The following is a 17,458-nucleotide window of genomic DNA, read 5'->3' as shown; positions in this document are numbered from 1 at the left end:
GCATTTTGTATTTGGGTTGGTGTTACGAATCCCAAATCAGTTATGACTGCAAGTTACTACCGATATACCACGCTGGTTAATTGTTAATCCTCATACAATTTCCACTGTCATATCAAATCCCACCAGAAGTGTCACACTTGTTGACATGTCAACAATGAGGTCAAGCAGCCCCAAAGAACGAGCTGCTTCACCCTCCAGGGGTGGTCACTGCAGAAGCAGGGGAATAACCAGTCCCATAACAGCTCGGCCCCTTTTTGCAATAGATCTTGGACTGTCATCTGCAGCCTTGCCCACGCATCACACTCTCAATGCTGTTTTATTTGGAATAACATTGACTAAACCAATGCTTTTCCAAGAAGAAGTCAAAGGGTACCAATCCAGTGACCTTAAAGGACTCTCTCACATTACTAACTTTGCTTGTATTTCAAAACATAACCTAGAATACCCAAGATTTTAAATGAAGCATTTATTTTAAGTTAGAAATAACAATTAGAGACCACCTTGTTCTCGGGCACTCTCACGCAGACCAAATTTACCTACGGACAATGACCACAGAACCCCAACTGGTGTATGATCCAGAACACCCAAATTAAATTTTCCAGCACTACACTGAGTCTTATTTTGAAAGTTCAGACTGTACCTTGCAATATTCTAATATATCTTAAGGTAACAGAACATGTGAAAAGGCTCTTCCTTCAGTTTACCTTGCACATCCCCTCTGAATTCTTCAAAGCAAGATTCAGCAAGAACCAAAGGGACTGCATATTTTCACTATGTCTGTTAACCACAATGAAAACCGTTTTCATGGACAAAAAAATACTAAAATTCTCAATTGCAAATGCACTTTCTAATTACTATTTGATATTGTTTTCATATGTCTGAAAAAAAGAAACTGTCTGGGTGATTGATTAAGCAGTTACCTGGTTTCAGGGGATTTGAGTCTCCTTCCTTATAATTTAGTGGCAGAACTCCAGCTGACTTAAATAATAGTGACCTTTCTCTACACTTCTGCACATTCTCCTAAATAGAAGAGCCCACTCCTGTGTAACCCTGCAGGTCAGGAGGACTGCACCTGAGGTAGCAGATCTGATCATATTTGATTCCTGGAAGGGCATAATCTGGAGATCTCTTCCTAATTTCATATAATACATTCAACTAAATAAATATGATCACAAACAACACTACATTCTACGAACCATTAACTCAAGAAGCAGCAACATCAACGTCAGAATCATCCCTGCCTGCCAAACCAGAACTCCAGCCCGCTTTACATTCCTGCTGACAGTTCCCATAATGAGCATACAGCATTAAATAAAAACCATGACCTGTTTAAACAAAGATCAGAGCACCAGCTTTATCTCTGCATTCTCTAATGTTTGTTGTTTGGCATCACAAACTGACACTAAAACAAGTATCTTATTAATACCAGCCCAGCAGGTTTTCACACAGGGCAGGAGGTGATGGCTCTTGTCCACCAACAAGATTTGTATCTTTAAAATGGGAATTTTACTTCATGTGAACATATACAGTTACTGTTTTGATTTAGACCAAAGGAGATAAGAGAAGAGATAGATGGGATAACGAGCAAGAAATTTGAACATTCTTCTGTCTCAGATAGCTCGAGACAATGAAACAAACCACAAGTGCCAGGCTAAAAACTGGTTAAACACACCATTTTAATTTCATAGAAAATAACTAATGTTAATCAGTTCATGTGTGTATCATACATGGGATAATTATTACATTTAATAATTTCGAAGAAATCCATACACAAAATAGAAATTAGCCCCCCCTGGTTTTTAGTACCCTACCACAAAATTTACAGTGCCTGGCATCATGAAACTTTATTACGAATGGGTGCAACACAATTAGCATTTACAATGTCTCCTTAACTGCTCTTCTCAAAAGATGCACGCTTTTTTGGTAGTCAGATTTCAGATGTGCACTTCAAAAATGTAGTCTTATATTTTAAATCTCTACTTTAGAAAGACTGAGAGCTCACTTCCTCACGAACCAATCACAAAGTTCAATAATCTTGCCTAGTTATCAATTTATCCAGAGTATCCAAAGATCCTTTGTACTAGCCTAGATTAACTACGAAATTAAACAAACTGAGGTTGAAATGGCTATCAGTGCTATACATTATCAGATCTCTTAATTATGATACTGTCAAGGTATAGACTGTGTAAGCAGAAACCTTCAGCTACCGATCTTCTGCCAAAGAGAATGGAACGTTTAAAATCTGTCTAGTTCCTGCATGTTTCCCATCCTCATCCTCTGTGTTACCCACGGACAAGTATTCATTTATAAACGTATTCCACACTCCCCATCTGCAAGTGCAAAACATAGGACGCTGGTCCTAAGAAAGCAATGCATTAAGAGCCATGAAATCCCTACCTAAACATCCCCGATCTTTTTTGACTGCTCCGCTGCTCTGAGCGTGCCGGACACCAGATAACAGCGCGATAAATGACACGAAAACCGGCGTGAATCCTACCAAACTTATCCAGCGGTTTCCTCCCGGAACAAAACTTTGGAGGTCACTCAATCCTCTCCTACGACAAAGGGAAGTTCTTCCTCTTCCATCACCCCTTCCCCCGGCTACGCGAGGGGAAGCTACCGGGGAAGGCGCACCCGGATTTTCCACGGGGGGCTTCCTTTCCTTGCCGGGAAGGCTCCGGTGACACCTGAGCAGGGCGGGGAGGATGCGGGGGGCACCGGGAGCCCGGGGGTCCCAGCGCAGCCTCCGAGGGAACTCTGCGAACAAAGTAACTTCCCGGCGGGGCACGGCGGGGCAGGGGCTGCTCTGCCCCTCGCCAGCGAGCCGGAGGGAGCACGGCCGGAGAGAGGGGGTGGCAGGGTCCCCGGAGCGCCGTGACAGCCCTTACCTTGCTCCGCACCCCGGCGGCGGCAGCGCCGCGGAGCCGGGGCACGGGATGATGCTGCGAGGCTCCCGCCGCCTCTCCCTCCCTCCGCCTCTCCCCCGAGCCTCAGAAAAGCCCTTCCCCTCCGCCACCCCCGCCCGCCTCACTCTCTCCGGCTTTGGGGCATATATATTACATATATATTTTTTTTTAAGAAGCCAAGGGGAAGCTTGGTTGGGAGAGGCAAAGCCCTGACGTGCTCGGGGGTGGGTAGGTGTGTGTGGGGGGGGGTGCGGCTGGAAGGGGGGTTCAGACCCTCGCACGGCAACACAGAGGCAGACCCATCCCCCCCGTCTCCGCGGTCCCCAGCCGGGGGAGGCAGCGCCGAGGCTCCAAGCTCGCTGCCATCCCCCGATCCCGCACCGGGAGCGGGCCCTGCGCTGATCCTCCCGCGGCCAGACCCGCCCGGGGCAGCCGCACCGCATCCCTGCCCCGACCCCCCCGCCAAAAAAATGTACATACCCTGCCCGCCGGGGGCTCGCTCGGAGGACGCAGGATTTTGTGCGAGCGATCGTCTCCTTCTCCGGGAGCTCAGCCTTCCCCTCCCCCCCGCCTCCCCTCCCCCGCCTCCCCCACCTCCTTTGGGGGGCCAAGAATCCCCCACCGCCGGCCCTCCCTCCTCCCCGCCCGGCCGGGTGCGGGGCGGGCGCGGTGATGTGCGGGCGCTGCGATGCTCCCCGGCCCCGGTGCTCCATGGCCCGGTCGCTGCCTGGCCCGCGGCCGGGATGCTGCGGCGGAGCGCGGGCTGTCCCCTCCCGCCGCGGGTGCGGGTCAGCGGGGGCGTTGCGGGGCCGCCCCCGGCGGGAGGGGACGAGGCTCCCCCCGGCCCGGGGCAGGGCTGAGGCGGCATCCTTGGGGAGCGGGTGTGTGTGTGAGCTTGGGAGGCAGGAATTCCGCGCCGTTTGGGGGGGGGTGGGGGGGTGAGGGGTGTTCAGGTCATCCCCTTCTTCCCTCAGCAGGGAAGTTTGGCAGCGGGGCTCCAAATTTCCTGGGAGCTGCCGCGCATCCCTTCGGCGGTGGCTGGGAGGGCTCCGGAGGTCCGGGGCTGGTGGGGCACCGGGGGGACACGGGGGGTGTCTGGGAAAGCCCCTTCCAGCGCCTCGGAGGCTCTGAGCACGCACAGCTTCCCTCTGCCTCAAAATCAGGCCATCGTAGAATCATAAATATATAACATTACACTCTCGATGATATTATGAGCGGAGAGCAGGAGAGTTGAGTGCGTACATGGAGGAGAGGCAGATTACACGTAGAAAGGGCTTTGCTGCACCAACGCCGAGCGATTCTGAAGTGGAATGGTTTTAAAATCCTCCCAGGAACAAATGTGATTCCCGCACGCTTCTTCCCGTGTCACCTGCGGGGCAAAGGGAGCAGTGCTGGATATCCAGCAACAATTCAGGGAGTTACTTCTGCTTTTAGCACGCACGGTGACTTAGTGCTGATCAAACACTCGTTTAAAAAAATCCCGAGCTGGAAAACACCCGCTCTGTGAAAGAAAATTGCAACTTGGGCATTTCTCCTATGAAAAATGAATGGAATAGATGACATTAGGAAATTTTTTCGGAGGAAATAAAGGTCTGTGTGTTGCCAAAGCAGAGGCCAAACTCACACACAGGGAGGGGACACCTCAGCCACCCGCTGAGCACTCCTTTGTGCTGTGGGCAGAGGCTGGGCTGGGCATCAGAACCCCCAAATTGGCCCTGAGAACCTTCCCACAAGGTTCCCTTTATTGGCAAAACACATATTTATCTTGAAAGTTTGCGTTTTGACATGTCAGCGTTTTTACAACAATATAAATGTGCTCGAAGAATTTTTGATCAGGCTAATGGTTAGGACCTGTTAGAAGCTGCAGAACATATTCACAATCAATTCACTTATTCAGATGCATGAATAGAAGCTTAGAAAAGTAATTACAGGCACCTTTTTTTTTGGAAAATCTTGAGGCTGTGTGGTTTCCCCGTGGGAAATTTGAGTAATAAATTCCTACCAAAAAAAAAAAAAAAAAGGCAAACGTGCTAAGCATTGTCCTCCTTTATTTTTATCTTTAATATTAAAATTGTTGATTAAATGTTGCAGGTAAGGTAAGGATGGTTGGATGCAAATCCCTAATTTTAACTATTCTGTAAAAGAACAAACAGAAAGATTTGATGTTGGGAGTTTAGATTTTCTTTTCACTTTTTAAATCCCTGTTGTCTTTCTTAAGAGAAATCGAGTTTCCTTTTTTTGATGAACATGTAAACATAAATTTGCAACTGATCAGTATTTACAAATCTGGCTATTTTGATTTTACAACGGAGAGATGACATTGTATATACACACATAGAATTAATCTGGTTTAGCTTTAAAATATCTTATTCAGAATATTAATTTCTCACCCTTTGTTGTTACAAAATAGTGAATAGCACTTTAAATTATTGGTTATTTATGATTTGCATCAAGTTCTGTTTGTACGAGAACTGACATTCAATTAAAATTTACATGAGATCATGTTAAATTGTTCATTAGGACCACCTTCAATATGCTCGATGCATTTCAAAAGTATGTTTGCATTTTAAAATATTTTATGAAACAACTGAAATCATGGCCTGCAGAATGGGAATTAAACTGGAAGCTTCTAGTAGCCACAGCTTTCATAATCTTGGAGAAAGCAGATCTTATCCTCTCATGCTCAGGTTTAGCTGTAGATTGACAGAGGAAAATAGGTAATCTTCCTTTTTTTTCCTACTCTTAGGTTGATTTTTCAGCTTTAAAACTTCTTAACTGAGCTACTTGAATGGATTGAAACAAAGAGGATACTCAGAAGAAACTGCAGCTCTCAAAAATTGCTTCCCAGCATCGGTTCCATCCTGCTCCATCTGCTTAGCCAGGGACATCAGTCAGTCCAGTGGCATCACCTTCAAAACTTGAGCAGCAAAGGTCTTTTTGATTGACTGTCTCAGTACACCAGAGCCAGTGTAAAGCTGTAACATCAAGTGTAAATTGAAGAGATGCAGATAAAATTCCAATTTTATGGAATTAACCATCAACGTTGGGTTTGTTTTTGTTTTAAATAATGAATTTTGAGGGGTGATATTATGCAATAATGTTGTCCAGCTAGGACGGTGCTCGTAGGGATTTTCATCAAAGCATGGCACAATGAAGCAAGGAACCCCTAAGTAGTTACCCTGGGTTGTACAAAGAGATTATTACCTCGAGGTGGAAGAGCTTATATATCTTATTTTTTGAATGATTAGTTTTGAAGACAGCTAGTAATCTATGTGAATCTTCACTTAGGTAGCAACTGGCAAAAATTAATTTCAAATGACAGGAGAGGAAATGATCCCCTTATCTAAGGTGAAAGGCAGGTGTGCAAATGAAGTTCAGGAGATCACTGGGGAAGGCAGAACTGGATAATAAATATAATCCTGTGTGTCAGCGTATCACTTCATTTCTGCTGAATTTTTGGCTTTTTGCTGGTTGGCAATTATTTATGTGTAGTTTGATTTAAATCTGTGCTTCAAAACCACCCGTTAAGTGAACAGATCTAGTCTACTTTTGGGGATTTTGTTTCTTGAGTTTTGAGACTCCTGTCAGCACAGTGTCACCGCAGAAGAGGAGCAGCAGACCAGTGCTGAGTGACAGCCTAGAGCTCTGAAATCTGCAATCCATCCTCTCTTACATTATCCATTCCCCATCCTCTGCTTCTCTGACATGTCAGACTTCCTGCACATGCACTGCAGAGCTTGTCTGGGCACTAAACTCAGGACTTCCTAAACTTGTCTGACTTGCTTATGATGCTTTCCTGAAGGATCAGATTTAGTGCAAGTAGCAGCTGAACTGATACATTCCATGTGTTTTTTGCCAGGACACCTGAATATAGAGCAGGCAAGTCCAACTAGGGGTACGTGATGCACTGCTGTATGTCCATGAAACCTGGACAAACACAGAGGAACATCAGGTTGTGCCTGGGCATAATTATCACATGGAGAGAATGATGTATTGTCCAGAATGGAAAGACCTGTTACTCGAGCAAAAATAAAAGTTTCACATGGGGTTTTTTGCTAAATTTTACATCCTTTCCACAGAAATTCGAAGATGGGTCTGATGAATGACTAATAGCCCCTTTCTTTGGTGGGGAGGAGGTCTCTACCACGTGTGATATCTTTAATCTAATAAATACATCGTTCTTCACACTAAACAGATCAACCAAATCAGTCTCGTGTTGTTTCCCAGTAAACCTCGGTGGTTTTCTTTCAGCTGTGGTGAGGTGTTCCCTCCAACTCTTCATAAAATATGGAACTGCAGTGCTCTGCCTGTGGGGAAAGAGCCTGAAGCCACATAATGATGTATCTGTTCAACAGTGTGAAAGAGAAATTCCCTATTCACAGCCCTGCACAGTCAACTTTGCCTGCTGGTAAACTTTAAATTGCCCGAGTTGCTTAATGTCACGACTAAAAGCCATTTGTTTCTCCCTTGTGTTATGTTGTGTTTGACAAAACAGAGGGGACAAAAGTCTCACCATCACTTGCACGCCCAGCAAACAATTGTACGTTGTCCAATTGCATGGGGTTTTTCTTGTGCTTAAAAATATGGTCTAATAATACCATAGATGCCACAGGACCTTTTCATTTGCCCATTGTGAGCGAAATGAAAAGCTGAAGTCCTGAATACCAAAGCACCATTCTGTGAACTGTGAAACTGAGGAGGTATACCCAGCAGCCACAGAAAAAATGACAGGACAAAACCTCAGACAAGCCCTCATTGTTTCATCCCAAAGATGCCAAAAATGGCTTTGGGATGATATTCAGCTTTTAATTAAGACAAATGAGAAAAGTCACAAATCATCCGTTTCACAGGTCGTGTAGAACGTAGAATTTCTCCTCCTTAAACATTGATGTAGTTCCCAGTTTCATTTAACTTGAGTTTTTCTTGAAGTTTGCGGCTGTGTCAGAGGCTGGAATGCTACAAATAACTCTAAAGCCTGAATAGCAGCTACTTACGTTACTAATAGTGAGATGAAATATCTGCATCCTCCTGTATTAAATAGAGGAAATTAATATTTAGAGTGAATAAAAAAGAAAATGCACTATTTGTATTTTGAAAGCTCTGGAATTATGTATTTGGAACAGCTCTAAAGATGAGCTGCTTCTCAGTGCTATGAATTTAAAAATGTAACTGGGAGGCCATCTATAGCGATAAAAGGGGGTTTGTTTTTTTTTTTAATCAGTGATATTTATCCTTGAGCTCAGGGGGAAAAGTCCATTGCAACAATCAAGTGGACATGTTTGTGCTCCTATTTTAAGAACACATCCCTTTTATAGGCATTAAACACGGTTTACTAGTGGAAAATTTTCATTTATTACAACTGCTTCACGTAGTGTCTTTCATGTAAACATTACAAAAAGGATTTAGTGTTTGATTTAGAAGTTGGGGTTTGGGTTTTTTGGTGGTTTTCTTTTTGCCCTTTGTTCTTGTTTTGTGTTTTATTTCTTTGGAGAACTCTTTTTTTTTTTTTCCCCTTTCAGGAAATTTCACATAATCTTTTCCATTCGTCATCAGCCAGGTTGCTGATTACCAGAGTAACTGCCAAGCTTTCAACTCCTTGTCATCAATGGGCTGTGAATGACAGACAGCATTAATGTTGGCAAGCTCCCACTCTCCTTTTCGCCTTTCCCAAATGTAATTAAACTGCACTAATACAGCAAAAGAAAAGCTGCAGCTTTATTTTACTCACCCTAATAACATAACAATTAAATCACAGAGGCACACAATGGAGTCAAATAAACCCATCGTGAGGAGGAAATTCAGAGGTAAGGGAAGTGTGGATCTACCACTCTGTGAAAAACACCAGTCGAGTGTTCCTCTCCTTTCCCGGCACTGCTTGACCTCCAGCAAAATGATGAGGCCAACACGTGAGTACCCACCCTGTCACAGCCTGCTGAAAGGCCTCCAGTGTTTCCTCCTCTCTTGCACCTTTGCTTTAGGCATAAAGGGAATAATTAGCTTCTCCTTCAAATGATCCCCTGGCAGGGGACGGCTGGGTAAGGAACAGAAAGGAGGGGTCAGAGTGTACAGTTTGAACAGCACTGCCCACCTGATCCACTGGAAAGGGGTGGCACTATCCTGATCTTTGAGGAAGGTCTGAGCCTGTGCTTTGAAGCCTGTAGGGGTTAGAGGATAGCCAGGAGTCAGGAAGAGGGAGGAACCAGAGCCCTCACCTCGCTTGCAGAGGTTTGTAGAACGCACAGATACCACTGAACATTTCTGAAGCAGACTAATTGTCAGGAGATGAATATATATACATTCCCCTGGATGAAGGTGAGTGAAGAAACTACTGGAATTTACCCACAAACCTGTCATTTCTTGCAGCTGTGCTCTGGGATGGGAAGCAAGGGCTCCTAAGGAGGCTGAGAACTGCCTGCCACGAGCTCTGTAAGCACAGCTCTGAGGTCAGCAAACCTGCCTTACAGGACAAAGCAATTTTGCAGTAATGCAAAGAAATAGCTTGACTAGATGCAGTCAGAAGAAAATAAAGACTATAAGACAGCCACTCAGAAACATGGGACACCATCCTCAATATGGAAGGCATGGAAAAGCCAGGGCCCTCCCAGCCAAAGCAGACACAACTTCAAACATGACAATTTTTAGGCCAGCCTGGATAAGCAGACTCTAAGTGAGTCTGTCTGCTTGTGCAATTTTGGTGACTAATAATGACTGTTAGCTGACAGGTGGTACCTTGTAAATCCAGCCTGTGCCAAATTCTCTGAAGGACTGTTCAGTAAGTACTGGAAATAACTAACTTCAGTGGAGTAAGTGATTTACAACTGTGAACAAATTGTCCTGCAGCACCAAAGGCAGATCAGCATGATGATAATCTTCCACTTTAGCTTTTAGACAAAGTTTAGAGCAGGATGTTCTGTGTTACATTTTTTTGTAGATCTGGAGCAGGAGCGAGGTTCTACATGTGTGATAACGTGGCTAAAGTGTAGCGAACAGCAGAAAGGAAAAGAGAGAGGCATGTAAAATAAAAACATAAAGCCACTGGAGTAAATGAATAGTGTATAGGAGAAGCACTAAAGATGTGTCAAAGGTTTCTGTTAGATTTGATCTGCTGTAGTGCTGTTGCTTTAAACAGGCAGTTGCAAAATGGCCCAAAAGACCTTTTGGGTAAGTGTCATGATTTTCTCCTTGATTCAGCAAACATCAAGGCTGCAGCGTTCCAAGCCAGCTCCAGACCCTCAGAGGGAGAAACAGCACATCAAACACCCACCTCATCTGTTTTTGCCATCAAGCAAAGAAAGAAGATGCCACAAAATACGTGGAAAAAGCACATCAGAAGAGCACAACTGAGCCTTCAGCTGTTCTTGTGTGTCAACCATAATTCTTGTTAGGAAAAAAAAAACCATGGCAGATTTGGTTGCTGTGTAGAAACTACCTTGAACACTTTAAAAGGCTTGCTCTGAGTTACCACGAGTAGATGATTCCCAAGACTCTGTAAAAATTTAATCTGATTTTCAGACTGAATATTAAGTGAGGATTGGCAATAGAAATTGGCCCTAAAAATGAGGGAAAAAAAATGCTTTTCTTGCAAGTGAGGTTTGCAGCATTTCAATGTGATGGCCTTTGATTGTCAGAGTGGGCAGCCACATTTGAGGGACTGCTAGAGGAGGCTTTGGTCCAGAACTACTCCTGGCTTCTTCCCTGCACCTAGATAATACCCTGGGCACATGGTGGTCTCTTTGAACAAAATTAGATGTATTTACAAATAGGCTGGGACCAGCCCAGGGCTGCTGGCCTGAAACTCCACCCAAAGCAATAGGAATTGCGTTAAAAAGAATCAGTTTAGGTCTGGCACACAGAACAGTGGGGAGGGGAATTCTACTCTTAAGATCTTTGACCATCAGCCAGCTCCCCAGAGGCTTCCAGATGTGCAGTTTTGAGGGACTTTAATGCTACCAGAGGAGGTTTATTTCTGTGTTTCACAACATTACATAACATTTGCATAAAAGGGGAGGAAAAGAATGTTATTTCAATGGTCAGTGTGTGATTTTAGTATTCAGAGATGAAATGGTTCTTTTGACTTCTTCCTTGTTAACTGACCAGGGCTTCAAACCTCATTTTCAATTAGACACAGATGCTGGTGTTTATGGACTGGGTATTGATAGAGGAATTAAAATTACTTGAGAGGATGGTAGTTTATTGAGAGCCAAAGGCTAAACTCTCACAGGAAAATTTATCTTGTGCTCTGCAAGTGATTAAAACTACAGACCATGTTCACAGCTACTTGTATGGGAAGAGGTTTGTGATGGGAACAGACCAGGCAGTGGTTCTTCGGATTCAAAACCAGAGGGTTTCAACCTCAGACTGGAATAACTGTGCTGCTCTGGTTTTGTAGTAACCCAAAAGCCTGGGCTCAGGCTTGACATGGACTGCTATTGATGTTTTGTCCAAATAACTTCCTTGTGGGATTGAAGGAGCAAAGAATTCATCGTTCAGGGGAATGAGCATGTTTGGGAGGAGGTGATTGTTTCCTCCCTTTCTGTGTTTTGCAGAAGTGCAAATCCAGTGGAACAGTTGCTCCAGGGATTCCCAGGAAACCAAGTGATTCCCACAGAGAGAATCTGATACCAGAGTGCTGTGTTATTTGGAACAGCTGTCCTTGGAATATAATCTGTCCCTTAGTGTACCTCAGTGAAAACTGTTCACAGTGGAATGGCTCAGAGTTTAAGACCAAGTTCTGCATAAAAGATGGGAAGGAAGTAGTAGATTATGAGCTTTATTATCTGGCTCTGGATATATTGAAAAAGAAGGCTGTGGTGTAATGCCATCATTTAAAACTGCTGGATATTTGAGGTGGTATAAAGTGGTATGATTTCCTTTGCATGAGTTACAAAATAGATGTTTCTGAGAAGAACTTTCTAAGAACTGTTGAGATACAGGCAAAGCCTCTGTCGAGCAGGATTTTGCTGAGCAGATCTTCCTGATATTTTTGAGTAAGGGCTAATATTTATTATTTGCTTGGGCATTTTGCAGTAGTTCCCAAAATGGCACAAAGATCACCTGGGAAGGCACTGTCAGGTGAGTCCTGAGTGCACTAATAAGTCTTAATCTCCGTGACCAGCCTCACCTGAGGCCCATCATGTTCACAGGCCCAGGAGCTGTATTTAAGCTCAGCCCAGCCTTTCCTTCTCTCTCTGAGATTTGCTGGAGAGGTTCTGAGCCAGAGCTGTGCTGTGCAGTCTCCTGGTCTGGATCTGAATCCATGGGATGATGTCCTGGCTTGGCCTGAGACCTGCCTCATCATCATGGTATTGTCTTAAGATCTGGGTTCTTGGTTGGACCTGGCCACCACCTCTGGGTTTGTCTGGGTTCTGTGGGATGGGCCCTGCCTTGGGTGACCCCAGCATTCCCTTGGCTCCCCTTCCCTAGGGAACAGCCCTGCCCAGCCTGCTTCCTTACAGATACCAAGTAGAGCAGGCTGTGTAGCAAACTAGATTTTGAAAATTTGGAGTGGGCCTATGCAGGTCAGGGAAAAAATTTTGAGTCAAAAGTGTTTCTGTATATTGAGAGACTATAAAAAATATATTAAGTGTCTACCATCTCAGTGCACCAACTTCTGATGAGGCAGTGGAGGAATTCAGAGTAGTTTTGCTGGCTTTCTTATCAACAAGAGGCAGAAATGAGCATTCTGTATCCCATTTGACCTTGGAGGAGTGTAGTCTAGTGCTCCTCACTCTGGCTTTGGGGCTGGAGACTTTGGGACATCTTCAACCTGGAGTTCCTGTGGAGCAACAATTGTTTAGGTCACTTAGAAGCCCTTAATTCCAAAGGGACAAAAACTGAAGTGTTCTATACTTGCAGAATATATTTAAAGATAACCTCTGATGAATGGGACTACCTGCTACTGATGCTCCTCGTGTGTGAGCCAGGAGTTATTCCTTGCTCTTGGATGTGGGTGCTGTGCTGGGACAAGACCCAGAGTACACCAGCCCTTTACATCTGAATTTTCATGGGGAGATTCAAAGGAGTTGCTCAGCTGGAGAGATCAGGATCTGGGTGTGCCAGAGAGGACTCCTTTTCAGTGGCAGCAGTGCCATCCCCGACACAAAGAGGATTTGTCAGAAGCATCTTAAGCCCTGTTTGATTTCACTGGATCTAAGATAGTTCCTGAGTTTCTGGCAAACTTTGGAGATTATCATGTCCTCCCCACAGAACACATCACAGATGGAACTACTTGGAACTGGGAGTTTGAGTCCCTATCACTGCTTTGTGAAGTCAATGCTCATTTTATCTGTGATAATCACTGAGCAGCTGAGTGCTTTGGGGAACTTCCAGTTCAGAAGAATTCCTGAAAATATCTCACTTAGATTTGATTTGGACTGAAATCAAGTCTGAAAAGCCCCCTCAAATTTCCATTGAACTGCAAATCTTGCTTTTGAGCCAAATCTGATTGGAAAACTTAAACTGGGTAAACCTTGGATAGGGCCCTGCATAGGACTGATGTGAATGCAAGCAGCGTCATTGAAAATAATTTGGGGGTCAGTCCTGGAAATAAATTGCCGTGTCCAACTGAGAGAATTTTCAGAGTTAAGATTGAGAGAATACTTTCAATAATTTCAATCTTGAAATGGCAAAGGCTGTTTTAGTGAGGAGAACACCAGGACACAATGTGTGGGGTGCCTCAGGCACCAGTTTCTGCTCCTACAGCTGACACTGCTCAGGAGCCTGTTGTCAGGAGTCCCTCCAAGCAGCCTGAAGGAAATCTGGGCAATGAATAGGAAACCTCTAAAGACCAATGCAATGAGGTACAATTGGATTGGAAACAACAAATGAATAGGATACAGCTGCTTAAAGTTATGTAATTTGTATTGAATCTTCTGTAAGGGCTCTTCTACTTTTATTTCCTTTTGAAATATAGGTGTCAACTTTCTGTGCAGTGAAGCTGAACCTTGAATCTGATTCTAATTCTAGAAAGCCATAGGAAGCTATAAAGCTTCCTTGTAAAAAATACTGCAGCAGAAGTGATGGAGATTTCAATCCAAACAAACCTCACTATTCGGAATCAAAGACACAAAAAGCTCTTCAGGAATTCACAGGCACAGAGTCTTCAGTGGGAATCCTGTGTGTATGAAAAAGGGAGGATCCAGCCTCATCTTGTTTGCAGATGGGCAGTAGGGGATAAAAAGAAATGCTGGCACAGAGAGAGGTGGATCTTTCACACTGAAGTTAAGGAATAGGGACAAGAACAGAGGAAATCCCACAGTAGGAACTTTTTTGTTCATGGTGCCAAAAAAAAGCATGAAAGATGATACTATTAAGGTTGGAAAATAGGAATCTCATGCCACTGATGTTAGAACCTTAGAAACAATGCGTCAAAGATGTTGGAACATTTAGAATACAATCTTTTACTCTTTCAATGTCATCACCATGTTGTTCTCACTATTTTCTGTGACAGGAGAATTTATTGAGTCAATTTGTCTTGAACATGTTAAATATACTGTGTGTGGGCTGGTGAACTAACCTGATTTCTGTGGTATTACCAGGGAGAATGCTAACTCGCTCTTGCACTCTTGCAAACCATTTCTTCTGACAGAAAATACCATACATTCAGTGCTCAGGCAGGTGTGAGAATACTATTTCTTAAAAGAATGGCTTCAACAAAGAAGAGTTAGACTGAGTGGTGACCCTACTTGTGTTGATGAAGATACACTGAAAAGTTTGTTTGGCTCTCGTTACTTTGCTTCAACTTCTCTCACACCAGGTACTCACCATCTCCCCTTCACAAGTTATCCCTCAGAATGAGACCATAAGATGTCTTTTCTTGCTGACCCTGAAATATCTGTCCCCTTTCTGCTTCGTGCATTGCTTTAATCTCCTCAGCTTCACCTTTTTACTTCATTTTGTGTTGCTCTTGATTTAAGGGAAGAGTATTTTTTGCCTTTTTCTGCCTCGATGTTAATTTTGTTACCCCTCTCCCCCAGGTGATAGAACAAGTGAACTCGACCCTTTTCATTTTTCTTATCTTTAACCCTGGCCACTTTAAATCTGCTGGGTCATCCCAAGGGTCTCAGTTCTCCAATCTGCTCCTTCTAAGCTGCTTTTTTGTCCCTGTCTGGTACCTGTGCAATACCACATCCATCTCCACTGCTGCACATACTCAAGTCCAAGTGGAAGTTGGGCTGCTTTGTGTTAATTCCACATTTTGTTGCAATATTTAAAAGTCTCCAGCTCTCCAAGAGTTGCTTCTGACTGAGGTGGTCTTCATGCTACTGAACTTAAATGACTGTTCTTTCCATGTCCTCTTCTCCCTGTGGTGGCTGCCTGCCACCTTTGGTGTTTCCCCTGTTACTTTTCCAATATGCCCATTTCCTGTACATCCACACAACTGAGACTGTCACTGTGTATTCCTGTACCTATGTTCCCTGGCATTTCCCTGCAATCTGTTCGAGATCAGCAGTTGTTTATTTGAAATTTCACCCTGAATATCTAATTTAAATATATGCCCTTTACATTTTTAACTTTTGCCCTTTCGTTTTTCTCTGCACAAATTTGCCTTCTCAAAGCAGATGATTCCTCCAGTCTCATCTTTTTCAACCCATTTTATGTGTTTTCTGAGCAGCTTTGTCTTCTCTACGCTTTCGATGGCTGTTGGTCAAAAGCCAGTACGGACATTTCAGCAGAGCAGTAACTAAAATATCCAACAGCCTTTTTACCCCTTAGCAAAGGTGGGCTTGGTAACATTTCTGGGTGATTAATTAATCTTTAAGTGCCTTCCTGTTTCTGGGAGGGATGCCATATGCTCGACTTTCCCCCCTTCAAGCAGAGGTGACGTAGCTGCTTTTGCTAATCATGTGAAAGGTGATATTATATGCAGAGAGAGGATAACAAGCAAACTGAAGCCAAACTAGTCTAAAGGGTTCGCAACTTGAGAAGCATGGTCTGACACCTCACTCCTTTTCCTCCCCACTCTGCCAAATATTTCTTCAAAACATGACTTTGGTTTCTTCTCTTGCTAAAATAGGGGTCCTTGCCATACTGTGTCTCGTGTCAGAGATGCTACAAGCTGTTCTCCTTTGGCTTTGTAACAGCAGCCTTAGTTACACAGGCTAAGCCTTTAGAAGCCACAGTCCTTGGATGTTAGTCTCATAGCTGTTAGTCTCATAGCTCAGCCTTTCTTCCTCTCCCCACTCTAAATTGTTGCTTTTCACACCAAGCAGAAAGTCTTAATTATCTTTCAGCACTCAATGCCTGTCCAGTGGCACTTCCATCGGCTTGAGCCCAGCAGACACCCTGCTCCTACAAACTAGTGTGGACCATCTTCCTTCCCTGCTGTCCTTCCTTTACCCAAACCCATGTTTGGTTTGGTAAATATTTGTTTTAACGTGTGCCCAGAATGCTGTGCTGGGTGTTGTGCCCTGCAGCCTCACTCACCCTCAGTCACCCCCTCAGCTGCCCTGCAGGGATCTCTTCATTCTTCTGAATTCTGCCACTAACGATATTACATGTCCAAAAGAAGCAATCCATTCCCTGTATATCAAAACTGAACTGGTTCTTTATGGGGATGCACATCTCATCATTTGTTTTGGTGTCTAGGGGAGAGCAACCCCTGACTGAAAATGTTTTCATGGTTGAGATGTTTGTGTGGTCGCTCCTGCACAAGTGAATGCTTGAGATCTAAAAATACCTAAATAACACTCATTTCCTCAGCAGAAGTAATTGTAAGGTTTCTGGTCACTTGAATTCATTAATGCTTGAAGAATTTGGTTAGTCTGCAACCTTTGCCGTCTGACAAATTTGGTTAAATACTCTTAATGATTTGTAGAGGTACCTGGGAGAGACAGATGTGCATGTCCACACTGAGAACTGAGAAAAACCCCCAGAAATAAGATTTTAGTGTTGTTATTGTCAATCATGATCTTAATCCCAAGCTGCTTTATTGTTGCAGACCTCTTACACTGTAATTCCTGACAATTTTGCCTCACCTTCTACACCTTTTTTGGGTGTAATACTACCACTCTCTAAAGTTTGCATGACTAGAGGATTATAGGTTTCCCTCTCTTTCCAGTTGTAGTTCAGATCATCACCTGCCAAAATAGGTCTGCCAAGAAACTAGTGGTATGTATCCTTTGAACATGTAAAATTATGTATGTGAAAACTGCTTTCAAGAAGTTCTACAAGTTTGTAGATTAGAGGGTGTTGTACCTTGGCACAAGGCAACTGAAAAAAATAGTTCTGTACCAATGTGTGTAAAGGGAGAAGTTGGATATTTCTTTCCTCAGTTTTATTGCTTTTGTTGGAACAGCAAAGAGCTCTGGTGGCAGAGGTCACATCTGTATCTGCATTTTGTACAGTGGCAAGCACTCAACACAGTCACTGATACAATTTGCAAATAGGGCTGCTTTAAAAAACATGCCCAAACACAGAACTCGGGCACTCTGTTAAGGTCTCACACAGTCTGAATCAATCTGACAACAATGTTGGGTACTTTTATAAAAGCAAGACTAAACAAAAAGAAATTTAAATCAAACAAATGAACAAAAAAACCCCAACCACCAAAA

At 43.8% G+C, this 17,458-nt stretch overlaps 1 protein-coding gene across 3 annotated transcripts in view; it reads right to left on the bottom strand.

The window, feature by feature from the left end:
- Window positions 1-3,462, bottom strand: part of MPPED1 (metallophosphoesterase domain containing 1) — a 60,034-nt gene extending 56,572 nt beyond the window's left edge. Inside the window, exon 1 of one of the 3 annotated variants that reach the window (XM_027730157.2) lies at window positions 3,387-3,462. The gene's annotated coding sequence lies outside the window, so the exon portion shown is untranslated. Of the gene's footprint in view, window positions 1-2,497; window positions 2,849-2,888; window positions 2,968-3,386 lie in introns of those variants that run through there. The other 2 variants (XM_027730156.2, XM_027730159.2) reach the window with 2 other exon arrangements.
- Window positions 3,463-17,458: the final 13,996 nt, after the last annotated feature.

This window comes from Pipra filicauda, unplaced genomic scaffold (genome assembly GCF_003945595.2).
Source record: "Pipra filicauda isolate LSUMZ 115617 unplaced genomic scaffold, ASM394559v2 scaffold292_size926685_pilon, whole genome shotgun sequence".
In the NCBI taxonomy this organism is placed as follows: Eukaryota; Metazoa; Chordata; class Aves; order Passeriformes; family Pipridae; genus Pipra; species Pipra filicauda.
The sequence above is the reverse complement of the archived record's forward strand: the minus strand, read 5'-3'. Positions and strand labels throughout refer to the sequence as shown.